The sequence below is a fragment of the Triticum dicoccoides genome, chromosome 5A (assembly GCF_002162155.2).
Source record: "Triticum dicoccoides isolate Atlit2015 ecotype Zavitan chromosome 5A, WEW_v2.0, whole genome shotgun sequence".
Taxonomy (NCBI): Eukaryota; Viridiplantae; Streptophyta; class Magnoliopsida; order Poales; family Poaceae; genus Triticum; species Triticum dicoccoides.
This window is the reverse complement of record NC_041388.1, coordinates 541,114,825-541,131,070: the sequence shown is the minus strand read 5'-3', so window position 1 is coordinate 541,131,070 and position 16,246 is coordinate 541,114,825.

Here is a 16,246-nt window from a genome sequence, read left to right as displayed (position 1 = left end):
CATATCGAGTGCCCTGGATTTGCCGCACCAGGAAGGAGTCAATGTTCCTGCAAAACAATAGGCCTTTTTATGTCATTATTCATTTTGTTAGGTTTAGAATTAATTGACTAGATTTAATCATAGGAAACATGGCTAGCAACGATGAAGGACAGGGTTCTGGTGATTGCGACGACGTCTACTAGGCGGCAGATGAATTTTTTAGCTTTGCCGACACGCAGACCGGTGCTGAGACTGAGACCGGCGCTGAGACTCAGACCGGCATCGAGACCGGCGCTGAGACTGAGACCGGCGCTGCCTCGGGGAGCGGAGCCGGTGTAGAACCGAAAGCAAAGAGGCAACAGCCTCCTAACAAACTCAGGACTACTAGACTGGTGGTCACGGAGGTGGACGACGGCAATTTTGAGCCAAAGGCGCTGCGCGTCGATGCTACAGCAATCAAATAGGCTGCATCGTACGGACAACCGCCACCATCAACGATGAGAAACTACAGAAGATAGAAAATATGAGGATCTCCCTCCTAAAGAAGTTTCACCAGATATTCTTGTTCCCGGGCCAGAATGAGAAGGATTATGAAGATCCATATGAGGACCTGACAATGAAGAAGATAAACAAAGACGCCATGACCAAGTTTAGCGACGCGTTGGCCGCCTGGAAAAATCGAGTGAAAGCAAAGATCATTGACAAGAAGGAACCCTACTCCGAGATTGTAAAGGATAATCCGAAAATCACAGAAGAGCAGTTTCAAATATTCAAGGAGGCTTGCGAGGCCGAAGCTGCCAAAAAAAGTCTCAGTACATGAAGGGGCTTCAAGAGAGAAACATTGGGAGCCACCACCTCGGAAGCCGTGGTTACGGCGGAAAGAGGTCCAAATGGGCCAAGGAGGATGCGAAAGCCGCGAGTCTGGGCATCCCAGACCCCTTGGCGGATTTCACCGTCCCGCAGGAGCGTGACGTCCTCAGGGCCCGGTACCATTGGGACCCAGTGAAGAAGGTTTACGAGACAAAACCGGTCATTATGGAGTTCATGAGACTGCTGGTAATTTTAGTTTCTGATCAATTCGACTGCACACGTTAGTCATATTTGTAAACGATCCTTGTGCCTTTTGCAGAGAGAGTAGCACCGGATTGCGGCCGAAAGCGACTCGCCATCTAAGGCATTGGCGAGGCCCAAGTGGGACACTCCATTCAACCGGGCGTTGAACATATTGCAACGACAACCGGTGGATACGCGACCGTCGTATGGACGCGTGCACGGTGTCGGAGACGGCGCCACGTGGAAAAAGTACTACCGTGAGACCACGGAGGAGAGAAAGGAAAGACGGAGGTTAACTGAAGAAAACATCGACAAGAAGGTTGAGATTGCGGTTGAGAAGAAATCATCTCAGATAGTCGCAAGCGGTAGCTGCCGCAAAACAGGTGGTTGCAGATTTGTCTACTTCCTTGCTGACTGGCGTTTTCACTTGGACAAGGCAAAATCCAGAAAAAAATGCAGAGGACTTTCCCCTTGCTGACTTCTTGGGGAGCAGCTCGACTAGCGTTGCACCAGCACATGCTCCCGCACCGGCTCCCGCACCGGACGTGCTCGGTGGTGCTTCGTCTTTGGCTGAGCTCGACGCCCTCACGGTATCTGTCACACCGGCCCCCTTCAATATAAATGTATAATCTCCCGTTTTCGTTGCCTTTCGGATGTCTCACGTCGCAGACTTTTCTTTGCAGGCCGACGAAACCCCGTGCACCATATTGTACACCATCGGCGACCAGAAGGTGGACGTGGGGAAGGCGACGATAATGGAGCCAAAGGAACCATTGTTCCACAGCCGGCCGATCCCCCCGAACGTCTTCAAGGTTTCCGTGGCCAGTATCAAACCGGGCCACGAGAATTTGCCTCCTCCAATACTAGTAGGGGATGACGACGAGACACCGCGGCGGCTTGGTGATTGTTGCAATGGGTGGGTCCTGTTGTGGCCAAAGAGTCTGCTTCGTCTGGAGGCGGCCGGGAGCACACCCACGAGCACGCAGCCTCAGCAAGGTATGAACATCAACACCCCACCTACCCAATTAGCGTCGGGTGTCGGGTTGGGTGATAGTGGACGGGGTAAGGAGGAGGCTCCATTAGTCGCTGATGACGTCGCCATGGATGAGGATGAGGACGACGATGGCGCTGAACAGTATGTCTATACTGGCGCCTCCTCAGGGTTTGAGCGTCATGAGTTGGTGCCTGAATTGCCGTCTCAACGTATTATGGACGACCTTCCGGTAGTAAAGAAGTCTAGGAAGTGAGCGAGGAAAGGCAAAAAAGCTAATTCTATGATCCAGCCGCCTCAATAGCCTCGGCTTCAGGACCGTATAGATATCCCCGATGCGGATAAATGGCATATCCCCGGTTAACCAATCCTACCTGCAACAGCGCTACGGGTCAGATTCGGCGATCTAAGGAGACTTCATGACGATGTGCTGCGGGTAGAGAAAGGCCTCATCGCCTCGAAAGATCCAGGATACCCACTGTACGTGGTTAACGTTCCGTGGCAAATGTCGTACGTCGACAGCTTCCCCGCGGATAAGTTCTTCCTCCGATTCGATTACATATTTGACATGTTTCACATGAAGAAGCTGGATTTTATGTTTGTCAACCTTTATGCCTTGCACATGAACTACATCATCGGGGTTGAGCAGATATCTCATATCTGTGTTGCTGACCCGTACTACATGCACGAGGGCTTCTTGGGAGTCTGCGCAAAGCACCGTGAATACGCGAGGGATTACATCGTCAATTTCATGCTCACCAATAAGGACAAGGAGGCGATTCTCGTGCCTTATCATCCCGTATAAGTCATCCGCGCTGCTATCCTTCCTTCGATTTCAATCATTCATTTGCACGATGGAGGCTAATTAATTTGAGGTGTACTTATTTTGCAAAGCGGCGGGCGCGCCATCCTCATCATCCTCTACCCCCAATTCTCCCACGCTCTTTACTTGGACTCGTCGAAGAACATTCACAAAAAGGATTACACCCACATCAAGGATGTTCTCGACAGTGCTATGTTTTACTACCAAGCAAGGGGTGGAGAGGTCAGGGACAAGAAGAGAAGGGGCGGCAGGGCCGCCTTCGGCCATAAGACCGACTTCTACTGCATCCAGCAACCGAACGATTCTCTTAATGATGGATTCTATGTCCTACACCACATGCTGGAGTATAGACGGGATCACCAGAACCTTCGCATGTCACCTAGATCCGGCGATGCCCATATTCTGCAATGGGCAAAGGACATAGGAGATATCGAGGATCATCGACTTCGAGCTGAGTTCTATAACATCCAGCGCGAACTTGCCCAAATCATCATGAAGGAGGTCGTCGGAAAAACAGGGATGTTCTACGGAGAAGGACAAATGTCGCGGGAAGACGTCCGAACATGGATAGCCTCTCAGCGTCTCGACATGAACCCTTTCACTAAGCTCGAGGACTATCTCCCTGACTTGGATGGATGGAACGACATGTTGGAGTGATTGTCGATATATGACAATGTGTCCGTTTAGTCCATACTTTCTGTATGACAAAACTATGAGTTATGCACGGTGAAACTTTATTTGTGATGTAATTAAACCGTCCTCCTCCTCGACTAGCGAAAATCACTCTAGTTAGGGCATTTTGGGGTACGATGAACTTTGTTATTTATGCTTATGATATGTTGTTTCTAGTTTTGCCAAGTTTGTCTCTTTCTGTTGCTCAACTATATATGTTGCATATCATCGACTCATGTGACGATGCAGGTGCATAGATCATAGATGGCGAAGAAGTCCTACGCCAGGAGTATATATACGACAAGTGGCCGGAGTGTCAGGCCCAGGTGTACCGGTTTCCGGTTTCCGAGCGACAGGCAGTAGTTAGTTTAGGTTCACGCTAATGCGAGAGAAGGATACGAACTCATGTACTCAAAGTGATAGCTCTTCTCGCGTATATCATTGTTTAGATGGATGACGATGTATTTGCAAGTAATCAAGACTTGTATCGCTATTTTCGAGATGATGACGAGAGACCATTTTGTGTTGGATGATGATTATGATGATGACATGATTTGATGAGACTAATTGTATGTATATGCTATGATTACATTTGTATGTGTATGATATGCTAAAGATTATTGTATAAAGCCTATTCAAATACAAAACAAATACAAAACAAATATGCAGGGAAAAAACTAATAAAACTAGTAGTAGCGAGGGGGGAAAATTTAGCAGTAGTGCCGCCTTACCAGTAGCGCTTCCCATTAAACAACGTTGCAGATAATATCAGCAGCGCCCTTTTCTAAATAGCACTACAGCTATTCATGTATAGCAGTAGCGTGGGACAACAGGTGCTACTGCTATACGTTAGCTGTAGCGCCTTATTAGTAGCGCCGGTCCCCGCGCTACTGAGAGGCCCAAAACCCGCGCTGCTGCTAGGCTTTTCCCTAGTAGTGTAGGTTTCATACTTTCACTAGTGCAAGTCCTCTCAACAATAATAACATAATTGGATCATATAACTATCCCTCAACATGCAACAAAGAGTCACTCCAAAGTCACTAATAGCAGAGAACAAACGAAGAGATTATGGTAGGGTACGAGACCACCTCAAAGTTATTCTTTCCAATCAATCCGTTGGGCTATTCCTATAAGTGTCACAAACAGCCCTAGAGTTCGTACTAGAATAACACCTTAAGACACAAATCAACCAAAAACCCTAATGTCAACTAGATACTCCAATGTCACCTCAAGTATCCGTGGGTATGATTATACGATATGCATCACACAATCTCAGATTCATCTATTCAACCAACACATAGAACCTTAAAGAGTGCCCCAAAGTTTCTACCGGAGAATCACGATGAAAACGTGTGCCAACCCCTATGCATAGGTTCATGGGCGGAACCCGCAAGTTGATCACCAAAACATACATCAAGTGAATCACGTGATATCCCATTGTCACCACAGATACGCACAGCAACACATACATCAAGTGTTCTCAAATCTTTAAAGACTCAATCCGATAGCATAACTTCAAAGAGGAAACTCAATCCATTACACGAGAGTAGAGGGGGAGAAACATCATAAGATCCAACTATAATAGCAAAGCTAGCGATACATCAAGATCGTGCCAAATCAAGAACACGAGAGAGAGAGAGAGATCAAACACATAGCTACTGGTACATACCCTCAACCCCGAGGGTGGACTACTCCCTCCTCGTCATGGAGAGCGTTGGGATGAATAAGATGGCCACCGGAGAGGGATTCCCCCTCCGGCAGGGTGCCGGAACGGGTCTAGATTGGTTTTCGGTGGCTACGGAGGCTTCTGGCGGCGGAACTCCCGATCTATTCTGCTCTCTGATGTTTTTAGGGTATATGGAGATATATAGGTGGAAGAAATACGTCAGGGGGGCCACGAGGGGCCCACGAGGGTGGAGGGCGTGCCCAAGGGGGTGGGCGCACCCCCTGCCTCATGGCCTCCTCGTAGATCCTCGATGCCATAATAGGTAGGTATGGTGGCTGTTTTGAGGAAGATATAAGGAGGTTTATGTGTGAAAGAGCGTATCATATCACGGGGTTTGGATGCACCGGTGAAGTTTGCGCCAACTCTCAATGTGAGAAAGGGCAATGCACAGTACCAAAGAGGCTAGCAAGGATGGAAGGGTAAGAGTGCATATAATCCATGGACTCAACATTAGTCATAAAGAACTCACATACTTATTGCAAAAATCTACAAGTCATCAAAAGCCTCGGCACTACGCGCATGCTCCTAGGAGGATAGATTGGTAGGAAAAAACCATCGCTCATCCCCGACCACCACTCATAAGGAGGACAGTCAAATAACACCTCATGTTTCAAATTTGTTACATAACGTTTACCATACGTGCATGCTACGGGACTTGCAAACTTCAACACACGCATTTCTCAATTTCACAACTACTCAACTAGCACGACTTTGATATTATTACCTCCATATCTCAAAACAATCATCAAGTGTCAAACTTCTCTTAGTATTCAACACACTCATAAGAAAGTTTTTACTAGTCTTGAATACCTAGCATATTAGGATTATTTAAGCAAATTACCATGCTATTTAGGACTCTCAAAATAATCTAAGTGAAGCATGAGAGTTCATCTATTTTTACAAAATAAAACCACCACCGTGCTCTAAAAAGATATAAGTGAAGCACTAGAGCAATAACACACTACTCCGAAAGATGTAAGTGAAGATCAATGAGTAGTCGAATAATTATGCAACTATGTGAAGACTCTCTAACATTTAAGAATTTCAGATCTTGGTATTTTATTCAAACAGCAAGCAAAACTAAATAAAATAAATTGACGCTCCAAGCAAAACACATATCATGTGGCGAATAAAAATATAGCTCCAATTAAAGTTATCGATGAACGAAGACGAAAGAGGGGACGCCTTCCGGGGCATCCCCAAGCTTAGGCTCTTGGTTGTCCTTAAATATTACCTTTGGGTGCCTTGGGTATCCCCAAGCTTAGGCTCTTGCCACTCCTTATTCCATAATCCATCGAATCTTTACCCAAAACTTGAAAACTTCACAACACAAAACTTAACAGAAAACTCGTAAGCTCCATTAGCAAAAGAAACCAAAACACCACTTCAAGGTACTGTAATGAACTCATTCTTTATTTATATTGGTGTTAAACCTACTGTATTCCAACTTCTCTATGGTTTATAAACTCTTTTACTAGCCATAGATTCATTAAAATAAGCAAACAACACATCGAAAACAGAATCTGTCAAAAACAGAACAGTCTGCAGTAATTTATCTATTCAACCAACACATAGAACCTCAAAGAGTGCCCCAAAGTTTCTACCGGAGAATCACGACGAAAACGTGTGCCAACCCCTATCCATAGGTTCATGGGCGGAACCAACAAGTTGATCACCAAAACATACATCAAGTGAATCACGTGATATCCCATTGTCACCACAGATACGCACGGCAAGACATACATCAAGTGTTCTCAAATCTTTAAAGACTCAATCCGATAAGATAACTTCAAAGAGGAAACTCAATCCATTACACAAGAGTAGAGGGGGAGAAACATCATAAGATCCAACTATAATAGCAAAGCTCGCGATACATCAAGATCGTGCCAAATCAAGAACACGAGAGAGAGATCAAACACATAGCTACTGGTACATACCCTCAACCCCGAGGGTGGACTACTCCCTCCTCGTCATGGAGATCGCCGGGATGATGAAGATGGCCACCGGAGAGGGATTCCCCCTCCGGCAGGGTGCCGGAACGGGTCTAGATTGGCTTTCGGTGGCTACGGAGGCTTCTGGCGGCGGAACTCCCGATCTATTCTGCTCTCTGATGTTTTTAGGGTATATGGAGATATATAGGCGGAAGAAATACGTCAGGGGGGCTACGAGGGGCCCATGAGGGTGGAGGGTGTGCCCCCCTGCCTCGTGGCCTCCTCGTAGATCCCCTGACGTGCACTCCAAGTCTTCTGGGCTTCTTCTGATCCAAAAATAAGTTCCGTGAAGTTTCAGGTCAATTGGACTCCGTTTGGTTTTCCTTTTCTGTGATATTCTAAAACAAGGTAAAAACAGAAAGTGGCACTGGGCTCTGTGTTAATAGGTTAGTCCCAAAAAATGATATAAAAGTGTATAATAAAGCCCATAAACATCCAAAACAGTAGATAATATAGCATGGAGCAATCAAAAATTATAGATACGTTGGAGGCGTATCACCTGCCCCACTGAAAGTGCAACTAATCTCCGGATAGTTTTGGCAATTAATAACAACATATATGTCATTGAACTAATGCCTACTCAAAGATGAATTTCAAGAAAATTTTAACATTGGCATGGCAAGGACATGTGGATGTGGACCCCTCAAAATGCTAAGGAAATATATTGGCAAAAGCTCCAAGACTCTTCATTTTTGGTTAAGTGATCCAAGATCTCATTGAGTTCATAGGAAAGACAATACTATTAAAACAGGATGAGGTTTTGATCATGACTTAGTTGCTCAAATGCTTGAAGATATTGCTCAAAAAATCCTCAACTACTTTCCCACATTCAAATCTGTCCAAACCCTAAATATCAAACTCGGTCCCACAGATGCATCTACACTCGGACCCACCAAGTTTAACTTAGATAGAGCCACAACCAAACCCTAGAAACTCGGTTACACCGAGATGACATTCGGTCCCAGCGAAGTGTAGTGACCAAGTTTCTGTAACCCATTGATTCAGTTTCGGAATTACCAAATCAAAGTCTTGCTTAGGTCATCGCATATCGAAGCCACCGAGTGGATTTGATTAGTCTCATAGAAAATCCCAACGTTCGAATGTTTTATACGTGTCGGTCTCACCGAGTTTTTGTTTTGCTGTCACCGAGTTGATTCAAAAGGTTGTAACGGTTGAATTCTTGGTGAAGGCTATATGTACCCCTCCACCGTAACTTACACTCTAAGAGAGCCATCAAAATGAAACTACACTTCCACCATTCATTTTCTGAGAGAGAACCACCTACTCATATGTTGAGATCAAGGCATTTCAATCCACCCATTTGAACCTTGATCTCTAACCTCCCCAAGTTGCTTTCCACTCCAATCATTCTCCTACCCAAGCCAAATCTATGAGAGCATGATTGAGTGTTGAGGAGACTATCTTTTGAAGCACAAGAGTAAGGAGTTCATCATCATCATGCCATCCATTACCTTTTGGAGAGTGGTGTCTCCTAGATTGGTTAGGTGTCACTCGAGAGCCTCCAACATCATATGGAGTTGAACCAAGGAGTTTGTAAGGGCAAGGAGATCGCCTACTTCATCAAGATCTACTCTGAGTGAGGCCAGTTCTTCATGGGCATAAGCCATGATGGAATAGACAAGTTGCTTCTTTGTGGACCCTTCATGGGTGGAGCCCTCCATAGACTCGCGCATCCGTTACCCTTCATGGGTTGAAGTCTCCATCAACGTGGATGTACGATAGTAGCACCTATCGGAACCACACCAAAAATTATCATGTCACTACAAGAAATATGCCAACTTCTGACCTTCTGCCAGTGACCCTGGAAGAATTGGTCATAAATCTACGACCATTTGAGACCAATTCGTCAAAAGCTGTTCGGGGGGCTCCAAACGCTAAACCATAACGACCATTTTGGTCAGAAACTTCATAATTTCTTACACGAAATGGTCGTAAAGCAAACAACACTGGTTCGCTGCCTTATTTCTAGTTGATAACAAGCAATATAGATGGTCATAGCCTTGTAAATTGTGATGCATTTCTATGACTAGTCGCCACCTCATCAGTTTTGCCTATGTGTCATGTCTATGTGTCAATTTTTGCCCTAGGTTATGAAGTAGCCTATATTTCTGTCATTCCCAAAATTCCCAAAAAATTGGCATTCTTTACTATCCAAATCATTGCCTCATGAAAATATTCAGCTCCATTTGCCTGGAAAATCTTCCTCGGCAAATTTCCAAAGTTTATGTTTAGCTAGAACCATTATGAAGGAAGTACTAGTTACATATCCTAATGAGCTGAATTTTTGCCATATCTTTTATATTCCCAAATCATAGCTCTCCACAAAATTTGAGCCCCATCTAACAATCCATGTGAGCTCACCATCCAATCTTTGTTTCTGGTAATATTTTTAGTTTGTGAAGCAACTATATTTTATGTTAATTTATAATTGCTGGAAATTTACCACGACATGACCCTGCCCATAGAACCTACCTCCACCAAATTTTAGCTCATTTATTCTAGCCAATTTCCCTCAACATTTTTCCTAATTTTCTATTCAGTGGAGAGCACCGTGAAGGAAGTATCATTTTTATTTATCCAAATGGTATGAAATTTTTATAGTGCCTTCATATGCGCAAATTATCATCCTCCTCCAAATTTTAGATCAATCCATTCAATCATTTCAGTCCATCTTCAACATTCATATTTCTGTCCAGTGTGGTACTTTGCAAAGCAAGTGACACCTAGGCTCCTCCATTTGAGCTGCAAAATTTCCAAGACAGTGTCCTTAGTATATGATCATCCTCGGCCAAAACTCTTCATTTCATTTGATTTCTTTGATCCCTCATTTATGTTCATATGCAAAGTCTTTACTTTCCGCTGCACAACTCTTAGACTTGCTTGTGTAGGGTGTTGCTTGACTTGGTAGAATTGCTAAAACTTGTCTACCACTAAAATTAGAAAAATGATAAGTTTTTGTTTGGTCAAGTAGTCTAATAGCCCCTCCCATCTAGGCATAATTTCGATCGTACACCCACGTAATCACCACGAAGGTGTGCGGTCGCAACTCCACTACCTTGGCGGCGGCTACGAAGACAGCAATAATGACGGTTCATCCGTTCGGAGCGCCTTAATGGCGCATGAGAGTGTAGACAAGGAGCGGCAGCGCCGGGACAGGCGCAACGCCATGCGTCGGCGGAGTTCACGGACTCCAACGTCCTGCCGCCACAAATTCCAGGACCTAGAGCTCGCAATAGGCCGTGTCCTCGACCGGTCAAAGACCACAGTGAAAACGAGCAAACGTTTTCTCTGTCACCTCGACGAGAAGATGGAAAAGTACGATGAGGAGTAGTCTCTGAGCGAGACCCCACATCTGTGGTGTCCGCGGCCGCACTGCGCGCGACACGGGAGCAAGTGGTGAACATCATCCATGAGTGCCACGCGGCCGGGAAGCCCTGTCGCGACAACACACACTTTCGTTGCTCGAAGCCCGACGACGACTCCGGCGATGGCGATGGAGGTGCCGCGAGCCAGCCCGTCATGACATATGAGGTAACCCTAAAGTATAGGGTAGTTTAGTTCTTTTTTAATTTTAGTTTACCGGGCAGAATGTCGTCTGGTTTTATGTAAAAAACATCTAAGTTTGAACAAAAATTGTCCAGTTTGTTAAAACTTACATCAAATTTGTTTTCTTCATTAAATGACGTTTGAGATGTGACCGGACCTTTGCGGCTAGCTTGGGATGGTCGACTACTATATCAGTGTTTGGACACTAATCCGAACCACTCCGCGGACAAATGCGGTGTCTCTTAGAGCAACTCCAAACCGACCAGCGCAAATGGGTACGGTTACTGTCCGTTTTGGCTCACCAAAGCGGCCGCGCATGTCTGGTTTTTTAATTTGGGTCAGTCGGTGCACCCAATGCGGCCGACGCATTAGTCCCGGGGTCTTAAAAAAATAAAGCGCACATAATATATTTAAATTTAAAACATAATTACACGTTAAAATTAAAGTCCACGATGGCCAAAGTCCACTTCAAGCACAATTAAATATTAATAAAAACAAGAAAAACGTCGCCGCCCAACCGCCGCAGCCCTAGGCGTCATCCTTAGAGTCGGAGAGGGTGAGACCGAAGTAGACCCGCGGCGGCTCCGCCCACGGGAATGGGGCTAGTAGGTCGCCAGCGCCGCCTCCTCCGTCATCTGCCGCGTAGGTGGGTCTGATGCGCGTGCGCTCTCTCCCATCTCGCACTCCTACCGCTCCTTCTCCTCCTCTTGTGCCCATTGTCACCGATGCTCCTCCTCCTCCTATGCCCATCACTGCTGGCACTCCTCCTCCCACTCTAGCCGCATGTGCCACACACCGTCAGCCCGCCCCTCCACCAGTGCATGGGCCCTCCACTGGGCGAGGTAGCTCGCCTCCTGCTCCAGCGTCGCGCCGAACTACATGGTCGGCACGCTCACCTACTCCCACACCATGCCCTCTCACTAGTACTTCTCAGGGGAGACGGGTGGCACTAGCGTGGACTCGGGCTTGGACTGCTTTGGGGGAGGCGGTGAGGGAGTCCTGGACTAGGGGGTCCTCGGGTGTCCGGGCTATGTAATGTGGGCCGGACTGATGGGCCGTGATGATACAAGATCAAGGGCTTTCCCCCATGTGAAAGGACATGCGGTGCCCCCATGTGTGGTTTTGGTAATTGATGACAATCTCTATGGACTAACGGTTGCCTAGAGTTATATTTGAAGGATTTGTCCATAGGATTGTCTTGAAGTCCATGTGTTGGTTTCAAGGAGTTTACGAGATGGCCAAAGTGCTTTTCAAGGAATTATCCAAAGATTGGTCATGTGTGAGTTGAGATGGCCAAAGTGTTTTTGAAGGAATTATCCAAAGATTGGTCATGTGTGAGTTGAGCTTATTGAAAGCATGTCTTGAAGAAGAATATTGTGTGATCATTCATGTTTACCTTCAAGACATCATCCAAATGAAGAGAGTTGGAAAGATTCAAGGTTGATCAAGACTAAGTCAAGAGTGAATCAAGTTGATCAACTCACAAAGCGTAGAAGAAGTACCAAGAGGGATCAAGTGATCCCATGGTATGGTAAGCATTGTCCATTACGCTTTGTGTACTAACCCATGGTCTACGTGAGAGTTCTTTCTGGGGTTAGGTATGTTTCCATGGTCTTGCGTCAAGAGGAAGATCTCATACAACCCATGGAGGACGACATCAAGTGGTGATCGTCATCAAGTTTGCAGTGTGCAAGTTCAAGTGGAGCAACTCGAAGAGTGGCTCACCCATAATGGAGGATGGGGGACCAATCAAGCTTGAAGCTTGCCGTCCATTGTGGTGTCAATGGAATTGTGAAGATGTGCCAAATAGTGGCTCACCCATAGTGGAGTATGGGGGAGCAATCAACTAGTGTTCATCGAGCCAACACAATCAAGAAAGGTGGTCCAACTTGAGGAAGTCAAGATTGTCATCATCTAGCTCAAATGGACCATGTGCAAGGCAAAGGTTTGCCCTTGATAGGTTTTCTATTTTACCGGTCTCATTATGGTAGTAGGGAGACCGGGTTATAGGATCGATTGCCGTAGTATCAAGGGGGGCTCTCGATGAGTAGCTTGATCGTATCGTTCATAGAGAGCTCAAACAATTGCATCCTTGCATCATATTTCTTGGTTCTTGTTTGGTTCTCTTTGAGAGTCTTAGAGCTTATGGTCATCTTAATGACAAGCTTGAGTTCATCGAAAACGGAGTTCACATGCTTCTTCTATGATGTTTTCGATGTGGGAGGTTTTGCCGGTTCTTCTCGGTTGGAGGTTTCACTCCTCTATTTGTTGGTATACCTCCTGTAACGCCCTCGATGCGGCTATAGCTCCCACGTGTCGAGGCACGACTTAGAGACATAACCACATTGAAAGCAATGTCGCAAGTCAGGCAATCATTACAACATCCCATGTAATATATAATAAAAGGGGGAGATACATAGTTGGCTTACACTCGCCACGTCACATCAGAGTACATAAATAACATCCATCATTCAAACACTCATGGCCCGACTACAGCGCCAAAATAGAAAAGAACCCAACATGCGACAAGGCCCTGAATCGAACCCCAACTAGGCACCACTACTGATCATCGGGAAAGGAAACATAATAACGCTGAGAGTCCTCGTCGAACTCCCACTTGAGCTCGTACTCGTCGCCTGGAAGGAAATCACCTGGACCTGCATATGGAATTATAGTATCTGTGAGCCACGGGGACTCAGCAATCTCGCACCCTCGCGATCAAGACTATTTAAGCTTATAGGAATGGATAAGGCAAATATATGTGGAGCTGCAGCAAGCGACTAGCATATGTGGTGGCTAACTTATGCGCAAAAGAGAGCGAGAGGAGGAGGCAAGGCACGAGCGAGAAACTAAAGGAACAACCTGCGTAAGCATTACTCCAACACCGTGTCCACTTCCCGGACTCCGCCAGGAAGAGGCCATCACGGTAACACACTCAGTTGGTTCATTTTAATTAACTAAGGTTCAAGTTATCTACAACCGGACATCAACAAATTCCCATCTGCCCATAACCGCGGGCACAGCTTTCGAAAGTTCAATCCCTGCAGGGGAGTCCCAACTTAGCCCATGACAAGCTCTCACGGTCAACGAAGGAATAGACCTCCACCCGAGACACACTGATTAGACTCGGCAACCCGGTACAACAAGACAATTCGACAGGTTAAAACAAGACCAGCAACACCGCCCGAATGTGCCGACAAATCCCGATAGGAGGTGCACATATCTCTTTCTGAGGGCACACTCAGATGAGACATCCTACGAGTAAAACCAACCCTCAAGTTGCCCCGAGGTGGCCCTGCAGTCTACTCGGTCGGACCAACACTCAGAGGAGCACTGGCCCGGGGGGGTAAAATAAGATGACCCTTGAGTCTGCAGAACCCAAGGGAAAGAAAAGGCTAGGTGGCAAATGATAAGACCAAAGTTGGGCATTGCTGGACAAGCTTTAATCAAGGCAAAATATCAAGGGGTTCCCATTATAACCCAACCGCGTAAGGAACGCAAAATCCGGGAACATAACACCGATATGACGGAAACTAGGGCGGCAAGAGTGGAACAAAACACTAGGCGAGAGGCCGAGCCTTCCACCCTTTACCAAGTATATAGATGCATTAAGATAACATGGCAATATAATGATATCTCCAACAAGTAAATAAATGATGTTCCAACAAGGAACGGCCTCCAAACTTCACCTGCAACTAGCAACGCTATAAGAGGGGATGAGCAAAGCGATAACATAGTCAATCAACGGTTTGCTAGGACATGGTGGGTTAGAGGTTCAACATGGCAATTGGGAGGCTGACAAGCAAATGATAGGCATCATAGCATTGGCATAGCAAGAGCGAGCAAACTAGCATAGCAAAGATAGTAGTGATTTCGAGGGTATGATCATCTTGCCTGCACAGTTGTCTGGATCCTCACAAGCAAACTCAACGGGCTCCTCAGTAGCGAACTCATCTCCTGGATCTACCCAAACAAGACAAATAAGCAACAAGGATACAATCAACCACGTGCAAGACCAAGCAATAAGATGAAATGATGATATGCTATGCGGGATGCGATGCGGGATGCAAAATGCAAGATATGACAGGAAATGCATGAAGCTGGCCTCATCTTGGAATTCCAAGTGTGCCACTGGATAGAGGGGATTAAATCGCTTGAAAACGATATAAAGATCATTGGAATCGGAGTTACGGTTTGGAAATGGCAAGCGTTTTAAGATATGACACCAGTCTGCGATTTACAGCAAGTAGGCATCTAAATGCAACGAAATGAACATGCTACAGCCACCAAACATGACAACAAAATGCATGGCAGGGATGCACACAAGATGCTTAACAAAAGACTAGCACTGAGCCACGGCCAATTCATCCATTAAGAGGTCCAAACAAGCATGGCAAAAACGCAAATGCAAAACAGATTCCAGACTTAGTGAAATTAACACTAGTCTGAAATTTTAGATCACGAAGCCCTCTTCGGAGCAGCAAAACAACATGATACATGACCTGATTAAGACAAGTAATAACATGGCATGGAGCTACTCAACAAGCTTAACAAAAGACCCAAAGTGACCTGGGGCCAAAAGGGTTCACAAAATATATTAACGGGCACACGAACATGGCTAAAACACAATCAGTTTTCAGACTTAGTGAAAACTGAGACATGCTGAAATATAACTCATGAAGGCATGTAAACGAGCTCGATGCACTCACTATGGTGCAATTCATGGCAAGACAAGCATAAAGCCATTAAGAAGGCAGAAAATGCTAGCTAGACATGGCAAGAACAATGGCATAGCATGCACGGATCAACTACAATAACATCGGCAAAATCGCAAACGAGTTGACGATCTACCCAGATTCACCATGAAGCAAAAGTCCCTGAAAACAGATTTTCCGGGTGCCTCACTTTGCAAGCATGCACAAGTCACCACACACATCCTAAAAATGCACGGGTTGTACATCTGGAGAGAAGACAAAATGCTTAACAAAACATATGAAGGACTCACAGGCATAGCATGCACACAATAATCATGGCAAAAATGACAAAAGTCTAAGATGAACTAACGGATCTGACATTTAACTCACGAAGCCTCCTTCTAGCAGCATTTCGGGCATCAAGATGAACTCAAATGAAAATGATGCAATGGAATGAAATGATGTACTCCTCGAGGCGAACATTTTGATATACTATATGTCCAAAACGGAGCTATGGATGCGGAGATATCATCGATCAAAGTATGCATAAAAGATTAAGGGGGAGAGGGAAAAGTCAACCGCAGGTTTTTTTTTAGATCTCAGATCTGGACCGGTTATTGTTCACGGGCACCATTCATGGCGCGGAAAACGATGATGGCCGGCCGGAGTTCGTAGGAGGAGAGGCCGGCCGGTGAGGGGCGGCGGATCCGGCGACGAGGGGCGGCGGATCCGGCGACGAGGGGCGGCGGC